The 13,504-nt window shown below is 43.1% G+C and overlaps 1 protein-coding gene across 1 annotated transcript in view; it reads left to right on the top strand.

Moving 5' to 3' along the window:
• LOC122800461 (E3 ubiquitin-protein ligase RNF14-like) overlaps positions 1 to 13,504 on the top strand; it is a 372,639-nt gene that overhangs the window by 35,452 nt on the left and 323,683 nt on the right. The gene's annotated exons all lie outside the window — the stretch shown is intronic.

The following is a 13,504-nucleotide window of genomic DNA, read 5'->3' as shown; positions in this document are numbered from 1 at the left end:
CAAACATTGTCAAGTATGTTCCATTCCCTGGTAGTTTTTTTTTCTTCCAGTCTGAAGCCACGGCTGTTCCTGAGTATACGTTGTGAATAATTTCTTTACTAATGTTGGTGAATCAATATTATTCCAGTCTCTTTCCAGTAAATTTAAATATGCAGTCACTATTATTCTTCCCTCCCGTGTTTCATACTAGAAATATACAAATTTTCTACGTCATTAGCACTTGACATTGGTAGTTTATACAGTCCAGCTAGTGTTATATCTTCCAAGGTGGTCTTTATTGTCACAGTTATACAATCTATAGTATTAGTGTTATCACTGAACATGTAATAATCATAGGTCTCATAACTATCTTTAATCCCTAACATAACACCGACACCTAATTTTTTATTAGAATGTCTGTTACAGTAAAAACATTTATACCCTAACAGATTTGGCTTCCAATCTTTGTTCTTTAACCATGTTTCATAAATAATAATGACATCAGTCTTTTAGGAACGTAATACATTTTCCAGTAAAAAACTTTATTATTAATGTTCCTAGTGTTAGCAGCTATCAGAGATGCAGCAAATGTTGCTGTCTTTGAACTGTTACATTTTTGACCTGGCAAAAATACTGCCTTGTGTTTTTTCAAATATTGCAAAATAACAAATATTTAACAAGGCTATAGGTAATCTCCAAACTCTGTATCCCATGCAATTTGGTTTTGTGAAAGGTAGATCATGCCTGCTGAACCTGGTTGACTTCTTTGTGTCAGTCACCAGAGCTGTGGATGAGGGCAGTTCATACAGCCTACCTCGATCTGGCCAAGGCCTTTGATACCATTCCCCATTCAGGAATTATTGATAAACTCACCAAACTAGGCATCAACACCTTTATCACTAGGTGGGTTGCAAATTGGCTCACAGATAGAACCCACAGTGTGAAAGTAGCTAACTTCAAGTCAGCAAGTCAGACTGGCAACCAGTCACGAATGGAGTCCCACAGGGATCAGTCCTGGGTCCTCCCCTGTTTGGCATCTACTTCTCAGAAGTCCAGGCCAACACAGAGGGACTCTAGATGACTAAGTTCGCAAACGACTGCAAGCTGGGAGCCATTATTAACTCCCCAAGTGATGTAGACATCCTACAGAAAGGCCTCACTGAGACCAGTGACTGGTGTCAAAATCATGGCCTTAAGCTTAATGCCAAAAAATGTCATCATCCCCTTTGGGAAAAACTCAGTTCCCACTAATTACCACATCGATGGGAGCCCACTGAACACTGAAGGCATTATAAGAGATTTGGGAACACAGATTGACAGCAACCTCTCCTTCAACCACCACATTGCCACTGTGGTCAGAAAGTTCTTCCATGTGGCACATCTCATTATCAAGGATTTTCCATCCAGGGAGAAAGAGGTCATCATCTCTGTCTACTCTTCCCTCATTAGGCCAGTCATCGAGTATAATGCCCCATTTGGCAACTACCTCACTAGACACATTCAACAGCTAGAAAGGCCACAAAAGTGCCTCACAAAGAGGATCCTAGGCCTTAAACACATGTCCTACATGGACAGACTCAAAAATCTCCAGCTATTCTCTGTCTCATATTGTCTACTAAGAGGTGATCTCTGCTTGACTTACAAAGCCATGTCTGACCCAGCTCTGTTAGAAGTTCTACATCTAAAGAAATACCAGTCCCTCTGCACCACACACTTCAGAGACCTCAGCCTCATTACCACAATCAACAGAACATGCTGGAGGGACAGATTCATAACCCAGAGACTGCCCATGCAGAGTACCTCACTGGCCCTCTTCAAGAGAAATCTTGATGAGTGGATGGGAAATAGAAAGTTCACCCAGGGGATCGGTCCAGTGGCTCTACTTGATAGAGGCACTGGGAACTAACGTCGGGCGGCACGATGCCAGGGCATTTCTATGGGCTAGGCTTGTAAAGGCTCCAGGGCTATTATCCTTGTACACACCTATGAACTTCGGTGTCAGCAATCACATAAACAGTGTACAACTAAATATTAAATTAAGTACAGGTAAAGTTGTTGCTCTGACCGTACAAGTTGTGAAAGTCACACAAAATCTGGAATTCCTTTACATCGAGTGCAAATGCACTCAGTAGCTTCTGCTCACTGTCGCTCACGGTCACACCTTTTAACAGTAAAGATCAATAATTCCCAAACCAAGACATAATTGTTTAGATAAGCAATGGATTGTCCTGTCTGCAGTCTGTGTGAATTTATAGCTGACTAGGCCCCTTGGGATGGTTAGAGTTTGCTTGTCTAAAACCTGTCCCTTTCTAACATCAAAACTGAAAATTAAAGGTAAAAGGTAGGCTCCCTAGGCCTAGTAACAACCCTTTCTACTTTTTGTTAGCTGAGCCGTTGTGCTAAAAGCTTTTATGCTCTGCCGTTACAAAAAACAGTTGCTTAATAGCAATCTTTCTAAACGCATGGATATTACTCAGTTAGTCCCTTATTTTCTGTTTAGCACTCTGCAGCTGTGTCTCTTCTTGTTCTGTGAGATTCCCCCCTGTTCTGCAATACTTTAACTTTTGTCAGCCCATGTAATTAGTTATTGTTACTTCTTAAACATATCTCTTTTTATTTTATTTCTAACCTATTTTTTAAACTCTAGTTTCATTTTATCCCACTCCCTAGGTATATTTTCTGAAGAAATTTCTATCTTCCCTTATAAGTCTTGAGTAATTTCCAGTACCCATTCCTTAAGTTCCTCTCTGTTTAATAGATAGATGAAGAAGTGCTAGTGTTTCATTTTTATTTTATTACCCCGCATTTTTATTTTAGTTATTTTTGGCACGTGTTCTGAAATAGTTATTGGATAAGTATCAAAACGTTCAATTAAGTGGACGTTCCTGTAAGATATAATTTCTGTCTAGTCTAGTCCAGTTTTTATACTTGGGGAATAATAAGTAAATTCTCTCCAAGCTCCTGCTACTGAATTCACATCTTCCATGCCAAATATTTTATTTATTTTATTTTACATTTGTTAACTGGGATAGTCCGACTGGATACATGTCCATTTTCAGCAGAGGCCCGGGGAGAAGAGCTCCAAGGTAGAACATACAGTAAAAATCACAAAATGATTACAAGTTACACACAGTTTACAGGCTCCAGTTGAGCAAGCAGGTAATATAATCATACATTTTTAAAACAGTGTTGACAAATTGACTAGGCAATGTAACATAATTACAGACTATAGAGGAGGATCTAGTCAGGTTTTGAACAAGGACATAGCCAGTGAGTTTTAAAGTGTAGCTTGAGGCATTTTTTGAACTGAATAAGAGAGGGTTCAAGAGAAAGATCAGCAGGAAGAAAGTTCCAAGTTTTGCCAACAGAATTAGCAGAGAGTCCCCAACAGAGTTGCTGATTTTGGATGTTTGAACCAGTAGTTTATTAAAAGAGCAGAGTGACCTCAGGTTGCTATAAGGGTTGATGATATTTTTAAGTGCAGGCGTATTATCAGGGTGGTTGAGAACTTTATAGGCAATTATAAGCTGGTTGTATTGAAGTAGGCTAGGCCATTCTAGCCACCCCAGAAGATTTAGGTTGTGACAGTGGTGGGTCCTATAGGTCATGCCTGTTGCAAATCTAGCAATATGGTTATAACAGCTGGAGAGTTTGCTAAGAGTGGATTTGTTCAAATTAGTGAGTAGAGGGGAGACTTAGAGAAGAGTGGAGAGTAGATGGGAATGAGCAATAGCAGTCCTAGCAAATGGAGTAAGGAAAGGTTTGATCTTATAGAGGGAGCCAAGTTTTTTTATTAATGGTTTTGATAGTTTGATTGACATGGATATCAAATTTGAGGGTGTTGTCTATTGTGATGCCTAAGAGTTTGGTTTGCACATCTGGGGAGATAATGGTACCATTATTAGATTTTATGGTAAAAGTAGTGAAAAAGACTTACAAGTGGGACCACTTTTGTTTTGTTAGGGTTTAATATCAGCTGATGGTTAGAGAGCCAGTTTTCAACTATATTAAAAGTGTTCTGGATTAATGTCATTAGATCTTATTTTCATAAGTTTATTCTAAAACCTACTCTCTTTTGTTATATTTTCCCTGCTTGGCACCCCAGATACATCCTCATTGCTGCAAATCAAATTTCAGTCCCTACCTATAAGTAATGTTCCCTACACATTAATAAAGACAAGAACGATTTCTGTTACAACCTCCCTCAGCCTTGAGATCTAATCCTAAAAAATTCTGGATCTCAATAAGTCAAATATTACACCCTAGTTCCCCTAATCCATGTCCCACTAACACTCCTGAAGAAACTGCCTCCATCTTCAACACCTATTTCATTGACTCCATATCCAAACTACTTAACCCTAAACCTAACTCATCTACTCATAACAGTAGTACTAACAATTCTGAATCTGCTTCCAACTTAAACCCTACAAATAAATTCATCCTTAAACCAGTGCCTACCGGATACATCAAATCTCTGCTCCCCAAACTAAAACTGTGCTCAGCTTCAGTTGACAATATCCCCTCTCTTTTCCTTCATATAGCAACTGACATTCTTACTGTCCCAGTCTCTATCCTAATAAATTGCTCTATCTCTGAGTCTAAAGTTCCTTCCATCTGGAAAAAGTTCTATACCTTACCTATACATAAAGGAGATAATTCCACTGATATCACCAATTTCAGACCTATCTCTAGTCTGTCACCTGTCTCCACAATTCTTGAAAAATGTATTCATAAACAGATCATGCACCACTTACTCCAAGAAAATCTGCTCACACTCACACAACAAAGATTCAGACCTAAGCATAACACTACTACAGCCCTATTATCTTTCCTTAATTCTATTTCCCTAGCCAGAGAAGACAATAAACTCATCTCCTGCCTATTCCTAGACCTCTCTAAAGATATTGACACTGTCAGTCATTCTCTACTACAAACTAACCAGTCTCAGCCTCTCCCCTGCTATTATTACATGGTTTGCCAGCTACCACTCGGACCAACTTCAAACTGTGAAATGGTACTCTGTTCTCTTCCCATCTCTTCCCCATTAAAATGGGAGTCCCACAAGGCTCCATCCTTGGCCCACTACTTTTTAACATCTTTACCAACCTTCTCTATTCCTCATGTCCCCAGTCATCCCTGGGACAATATGCTGATGACAGTCCAGTCATTACTATTGCAGACTCTCCCTCTGAACTCATCTCTGCCACACAAACAACCTTCAACTCAGTTGAAAACTGGCTATCCGAAAGCCAGCTAATCATTAACCCCAAAAAAACACAAGCTACTACTTTCCTTCCCCAAAGCCTTAACCATATCAAATCCTCCTCCTCAATACAGTCTCTCAATAACATCTTAATCGAGGTTGAATCTAACACAAAACTATTAGGCGTCATTATAGAGGACCAGCTTAAGTTTGAGTTGCATATCAACAACTGTATAAGGAAAACTCATCATAAACTAGGTCTCCTGTACCGCAAAAAAAAATTCTCACTAGTGAAGCTAAGGTAACTCTCTCTTATGCTTACCTACTACCAAGCCTACTGTACAGCTCTCAAATTCTCACCACCCTTAACTCTGCACTCCTAGCCAAACTAGACTCAACCTACAGTAAGATAGCCAGATTCGCTGCCCAGCAAACCTACAAGTCCCATCACTGTCTCTCACTGCAATAACTAAACTGGCTTGAATTACCACACCAGCTCCTTCTCCCTCAGCTCCAGATCATTCACTGCATCCTCTACCAACCTTCCTACTGTACTACCCTTTCATCTCTCATCTCCCACTACTTACCTGCTAGACTTCTCCGTAGCTCCAACCTAGACCTACTGTTTACACACAAGCCTAAAACTAAATTTGGATGCAATTTCTATAGCTATAACCCCACCAAGGCTTGAAACAGCCGCTCACTTGAAACTAGGTCCCTTAAGCAACAAAAAAAAATTTAAGGCTGCCGCCAGAGAATACCTGCTAAGTCAATGGACCTGCCACTGTATTCACCCTCCATAAACATATTTTCAACCCAAACTTCCTCACACTTTCCTTTGTCTATCTCATAAGTACATTATTTAGACACTCCTCTGAATGATGCATGCTTTTTACCCTTCTCTGACAATACTATGCCTTCTGCCAATTTTTGTGATCTTAATATTTACTGTATGCTCTCTGCCTATCTTTGTGATGTTAGTATTTACTAGTTTATTATTTTGTTACTCTGTAAACTATTAATTTTCTCTTTTGCATAACTGTTTTTAGCTAATGAATAATTTGTATAGCTTTTCTCCCTGGGCCTCCGCTGAAAACGGGCTTTTTAGCTCAGCCAGACAGTCCCAGTCAACAAATGTAAAATAAATAAATAATAATAATACTGAAAGCTGATTATTTCTCCCAAAATGCTTTAAGCTCCATAATAGCAGATCTGATGTTGTTAATCTTCTTTCCTTTCATCACTGATGGGTTCGGTTCTGAGCCCTCGGAACCGAGTCAGCATATTACCAAGCTCGAGCCAGCCAAAAACTCTCGAGCTAAGCTTCTACCCAGAATGCCCTTCTCCCTGTTACCTCAGATCTCGTTTGCCGCATAGCCTTAAAGCCGCGTTTCAGCCGAGCTCTCAGCTAAGTGAAAACGTTTTTGATATTTTGTGTGGAAAACTTATTGATATTTCTTCCTTTAGTGAGCGATTAGTCTCTCTAGTATTTTTTCTACAGTTAGACCTTGATCCTTTCTTCCTTGCTCTACCCGTTGGTAAACTTTCAGGTACCATTGTTGGTAAAGCCTTCTGTCTTTACCCTTGTGGTATTCCTTATATATAAATATATATATGATTGTGTGGATTTTTGAACTGTGCTTGACTTACTAGAACAGACTTGTTACATTTTGTCCTTAAAGGGTTAGTCTGTGGTGTTTTCTCTCTGTCGTGATGTTGGCTAAGAAAGGTACTTCAGGGTTTAAGCATTGTACTTCATGTAATGGGAAGTTACCTAATAGTAATTCTCATGATGATTGTGTATATTGTTTGGGGGTGCCCCATCTTTCGGTGCAATCTCCTTGTGGCATTTGTCAGAGTTTCAGTCAACACACTCTGAGTGCAAGAATAAACTGATACTGAAAGGGTTACTTAAATCTCCCTTTTCAGATGCCATTTCTGTGATGGAGGTCTCAACTCCCTCCTACAAAAGGCAAAAAGAGGTTTCACTTGGTTCCCTCCTCACCCTCTGGTGATCAGGGTAAGCCTGTGAAATCAAAGGTCCCCAAGTTGTCCTCAGAGCAAAAATCTGTCTCTATGGCTCCTTCCTTGTTAGCTCTGAGCACTTCGAAATCTACGATACTGGTGCCAGCTTTGGCTCCGATCCTTCCTCCACCACCGACAATAAACCTTACTACACGTACTATGACTTTGGCATCTGTGGCCACTATGGCTCAGGGCACACCTTCGATACCTTCGTCTGTTATGATATTGGAACCTACAGCTTCAGCTCCGAGTGCCCCTTCGGCAGCGAGCATTTTTTCAACCAAAATGGACTTGATCCCATTAATCTTGGTCTCAAAACTTGAGACATCGGAGCCGGCAGACCTTGCACCACGGACCCAATACTCTCCTTCCATAGATCCATTCCTGAGCCAGATGTATAGCCCGTTCATTGATCGACCTGACTCCCCATCCAGTCTTTCCACAAGATCCACCAGGAGCCTCTCAGTACTCAATGTGGTGCTTCTTGTGGACCAGCTGTTGGCAGCCAGGAGGATATCCACTCCTTCTAAGACCCATCCGCCTGCAGGACTTGGGTTGGTTTCTCCACTGACTCCTTCTCACACTCCTTCGGCCATTTGAGTTCTGAAGCTTTCTGCTCCAGTGTTCTTCTTGGAACCCAGTACCTTGGTGCCTATAGTGGACCTCACTCAGGCTTCGGGTTTGCCCCTTTGGTCCTCGGTTCCTGCGGAACTAGTCCTTCCTCAATCTGGAGATTGGGGGCAGGCTCCTTGGCTTTGGGCATGGTTCCGTGTGTGTATTCAGTTCTGTCCTCTGTGCCAGTAGTTGCATCTACACAGATCCTGCTTGAAGCTTCATCTGTGGTGGCGCGTTCATCGGAGTGGGTGTGACCCCGGTCCCAAGGTTGTCTTTCTCTGTTTCGGGCTCCCATCCCTCTTTGGGCGGACCTGCTTTCCACACGATGGAGAGGGTTTTCGCTTCTGGAAGCACTCCTTTGACATTAGAATCCCAGATTTTAGCCCCTGAGCTACAACTGCCACAGACCACCTCCCTGGGGCACTGGGCAGAGAAGCCGCAGGACACCCTGGTTCAGGGTACCCGCTCTTCTGAGTCCTCCTCAGAGACCCCCAATGAGGAGCCCCCTCAAAAGCGGATGTGCAAGAGGAAGCACATGGACGCGTCCGAGGAGTCTCTAACAGAAGACACGGATTACAGTGATGGTGAAGGGTCCACACAGTCACCTACTGATGATGTCTCCTTTGTAGACATCCTGGAAATGCTAAAACAGAGAGGTGACTGGAAGCCCTCCAACCCATCGTCTGAGGAATCTGTGTTCCTGCAGGCTTTCATCGCCCGGCCATCTACCTCTTGGGTGACCCTGCCTGCCGAAGAGCTCATCCAGCTCATTGTGCAGCAAGCTTGGAAGAACCCTGATTCCACTGAGGCGATCCCTCCGAGACCTGACAAAATTCTTTCCCCTCTCGAGGAGATCCCCCATTGGTCAAGAGGGTTACCAGTCGATGCTATGGTGGTGGCGGCAGCCATGAAAAAGGACTTGGCTGAGGAGAGTCCTGCTGTGCACCCATCCATCAGAGAGTCACGGGCAGTGGATAGACTTGGGAAATGAGTTTTTGCATCAGGGGCCTTTGCCATATGGTTTCTGAACTATTTGGCACATTTTAGGAGGCTCCAGAGAGACTTGATTTTTGAACTCTCTGGGACACTCGCAGGACAGATGACTGACAAGATAAGGGACAAAGTGGCCTTGCAACATGCAACCGTGGAATCGATCTCTAACTCCTCCATGAGGTTGCTATCACATGCAACCGAAGGGGCGGCTAGAGCAGTGGGTTCAGGCATCATCATGAGGCGTCATGCCAGGATGCGCATTTGAGACCTCGCGGACCCCTTCAAGTCTTCCTTTCTGAATGCTCCCATTGAAGCATCGTCCCTTTTTGGCTCCAAGGTAAAGGACTTGCTAACCAGGTGCGAACAAGATGGCAAGACCCTGTCTGCCGTAGGCCTATGGTTTTCCAGGCCTCAACGTTCCTTCTCCAGGAATCAGAGGAGTGGGAAAATGTGGCACAAAAAATCTCAGGGTCCTTTCCGTGACGCATGTGGTGATGATACCCCCAGGGCAAAGGGAGTAACAATTCCAGAAAATGCCCCTACAGCGGCAGAGGGGGGGTCCTTGTAACCAAGGCTCCAGGGACTCCTTCTCTGGACAGCCTTACCAGCGCTCCTGTGGAACAGCCAGATTACTTACCTCTGGAAGCAGTCGGGGGTAATTTTTCTCTGCATCAAGCTGCCTGGCAATCTATTACCACCGATTGTTGGGTGCAGAGTATAATCACCAGAGGTTACACCATCCCCCTTTTTTGTCAACCAAAGCTTACAAAAAAGCTTCCCGATGTTCCACCCAGTCAAAGGGAAGAAGCAGCTTCAGAGATAATAAAGCTGTATCAAAAGAGTCATCCAACCAGTCCCACCAGACCAATGCGGATCCGGATTCTACTCAAGATTCTTTTTGATGCCAAAAAAGACAGGGTACTGGAGACCCAGTTTGGATCTCAGCAGCTTGAACAAGTCTGTCACCCAAACCAAATTCCGGATGGTCACGGTTCAGTATAGTCTCCCTTTTTTGATGGACGGCAATTGTATGTGCTCGAACGATCTCCGGTATGCATATTACCACATCAAAATGGACAAATGCTCCAAGAGTCTGCTTCGCTTCTGGCTGAGGGCCATTCATTATCAATTAGTTTCATGCCCTGCCGTTCGGTCTCTCTACAGCCCCCAGAGTGTTCACAGAGTGCATGGCAGTGCTCACAGCTCATTTGAGATTACAAGGATTCGGGGTGTTTCCATATTTGGATGACTGGCTCCTCACCACCCCCAACAAGCTTCTTCTGGTAACAGCCCTGCATTATACACTCTCTCTGGCAAAAACTTTGGGAATAACAATACATTGGGAGAAATCAAACCTTAGTCCTACGCAACAACTAGAATTCATCGGAGCAGTTTTCAATACCCGGTCCTGTCTAGTGTGGCTCCCAATCCACAAACTCCAGTGACTGAGGCTCCAGCTCTGGTTGATACTCTGTCAAACAAAACTTTCAGCAAGGGAGGTTCTTCAGGCCCTAGGATCCATGGCAGCTTCAATTCCAATAGTGCCCCTGGTGAAGCTTCACATGCAAATCCTGTAATGGCTCCTTCTTTCTCAGTGGTTTCCAAACTACCGCCCTCTCAATTACCAGATTCACATAACCAACTCCTGCAAACAGGACCTTCTTTGGTGGATAGAGGCCAGACGCAGAACTTTGGAGTTGCCCATTCCAGTCCCCTCAGCCCAAGGCCATTGTGACTATGGATGCTTCTTTGATCAGGTGGGGGGACCATTTCTAGGGAAAGACAGTACAAGGTGCATGGTCCACCTTAGAGGCCAACCTGCATATCAACGTTCTAGAACTGAGAGCGGTACTGTTAGCATTGCAAAAGTTTCATCCGGTTCTCCCTTCTTGGACAATTGCAATTCAGTCGGACAATATGTCAGTGGTCTGGTATATCAACAAGCAAGGAGGAACCAAGTCCTACCCCCTTTGTCAAGAGGCCATGAGAATTTGGCAGTGGATGATAGCTTCCAACCACTTTCTGATAGCAACGCATAACCCGGGTAGCTCCAACGTAATTGTGGACAAACTGAGCAGATGCATCCTCCTGCCTCACGAGTGGTCCCTCAACCCCGAGGTGGTGACAGAAATTTTCAGCCACTGGGGCCAGCCTTGCTGCAATTTTTTCACCTCCCCATCGAACAACAAGTTCAGCAGCTATTTCGTCCTGTTTCCCCTGGAGGGGAGTCCCCAAGGGACACTCTGATCCATGATTGGCCATGGGACTTCTTTATGCTTATCCTCCCATCCCACTGATTCCACAATTCCTAAAGAAAGCTCTTCAGTTGAGATGCAAGGTGATCCTCATAGCATCATTCTGGCCCTGACAAGTTTGGTTCCCCTTCATTCGGCCTCATTTAGTATGCCCACCGTGGATTCTGGACCCTCTTCTGGATTTGATTACTCATCCCAAGGGTTGAGCCATCCAAATCTGTCCAGTCTCAAGCCAACAGCTTGGTTTCTCCACTTCTGTTAGTTGACTATATCAGGATAAATGGAAAAGGTTCTCCACCTGGTCAAAGGATAGCATGCTAGACCCGTATTCTGCACCGGTGACTGCTGTGCTACAATACCTGTCTAAGTTCTTTGATGATGGAGCTTCTGCCTCTACCATACGAGTACACCTGGTGGTGATTTCTAATTTCCACAGTGGTCTAGATGGTCCCCTTTCATCTCCTTGCGTCTATGTAAAACTTTCCTCAAGGGAGCTTCTCGCATCAGGCCCCCATTTAGACAACCTGTAGAACCATGGAACCTCACTTTAGTCCTTCAGTCCATGACTCAACCCCCCTTTGAGCCTGCAATGAAGTGCGACCTAAGGTTTTTGTCCTGGAAATCCCTGTTTTTAGTAGCTGTCACATCACCCAGGTGAGTTTCAGAGCTACAGACATTGTGTATCAAAAGGCCCTATCTGGTCTTCCATAAAGACAGAGTATCACTCCAGACGAACCCATCCTTCCTGCCCAAAGTAGTTTCAGATTTTTCCATTAACCAGACCATTGACCTACCAGTGTTCTTTCCAAATTTTTCCAATAAGGGAGAGTATTGCCTACATTCCTTAGATGTACACAGGCAGCTGAGATTCTACCTAGACAGGACCAAACCTATGCGTAAATCTGATCAGCTTTTCATTTCCTTCTCTGGGTCTAGAATGGGAAGTCCTGTTTCCAAAGTTACGTTATTAAAATGGCTAAGGACTGCATACTTTTTTGTCGATTCCCTCACAAAAGAACCTATGCCTAAGGTTAAAGCCCATTCCACAAGATCTATGACAACATCTATAGCCTTCCATTCCAGAGCTGCCATGGGTGACATTTGTGCAGCAGCCACTTGGGCTAAACCTCATACCTTTATCAATCATTACAAATTGGATTTGGTCTCCAGAGGGAGAGTTGCCTTCGGCTCAATGGTACTCGGGAACATTCTTCCATAAGGGCCACCCATGGACATCAAGGTAGCTTGGGATTCTGTCCCATCAGTGATAAATGGAAAGAAGATTAACAACATCAGATAAAGAAGTTATGTCTTACCATAACGTTCCATCTGTGTTGTTGATCTTCTTTCATTCATCACATCCCACCCTCCTTCCCCCACCAAAGGCTCCTGGGGATGCTTTGGGTCCAAGTGGTGTCCTAGGGTATTTGTGCAGAAGTGACCTCGGCTTTACTTCTCTCTCTCTAGCAAACTCGATCTGAGGTAACAGGAAGAAGGGCATTCTGGGTAGAAGCTTGGCTCGAGAGTTTTTGGCTGGTGTGAGCTTGGTAATAGGCTGACTCGGTTCCAAGGGCTCGGAACCGAACCCATCAGCGATGAATGAAAGATGATCAACAACACAGATGGAACGTTATGGTAAGACATAACTTCTTTTTTAGGTGGAGTATAAATACATGCCAGTGTAATCCTTATTCTTTGCCAGTAGTCGCTTACTACCACAAATCTGCCATTATTATCTTTTTTCCCTCTTCTATCACTCTTGGAGGTCCTCTAGCAATTAATATAAGTACTCCTTATTTCCTTTGTCCTTCATAGTCCAGTGAAATCCTTTCTTTATCAAATTCACACGCTCAATTCTTCCCAAATGTGTCTCCTGTAGCATTGCTATTTGCAGCCTGCATTTCTTAATATAAGTTAATATTCTTTCATTTTTGTCTATACCTCTGAAACCATTCACATTCCAGTATAATTTGGAAAGTGTCACCCTTATGGTAAGAAGCATTTATTCCCACCTATTTATATATAGAATCTTTTTAAAATTATAGTTCCAGCTTTTGTGATATATGCTCCCACAAATGTTTGGCAGGCTAATCCCTTATACAGTTTTTTTCTTATCATCAACATTATAACCTAAGTCACATTTTACAAGACTTTTTGCTTTTATAAAAACTCTCAAAAAAAAAAACAAACAAACAGACACACCCGCAGAACATCACCACAAGTTGTTACCTTAATACAAGCACACATAACTATGTATATCTTGAAATAATAACATTTAACCCTCCAAATAGGAACATTTGTCCCAAATAGACAACTACTAACACAAGGCTCTATTAACCTGAAATTGAGGTTATCCATGCTAAGAAGCACATTATTGCCTTTGCTTCTACTTACACTAATTGGTGTCGGTACTTTGTTTTTTATTGTTATTCCT

Source organism: Protopterus annectens, chromosome 4.part0 (genome assembly GCF_019279795.1).
Source record: "Protopterus annectens isolate FY-2018-M chromosome 4.part0, PAN1.0, whole genome shotgun sequence".
Classification (NCBI taxonomy): Eukaryota; Metazoa; Chordata; order Ceratodontiformes; family Protopteridae; genus Protopterus; species Protopterus annectens.
Note: the sequence above shows the minus strand (reverse complement) of the source record. Positions and strands in the feature narration are given on the sequence as shown.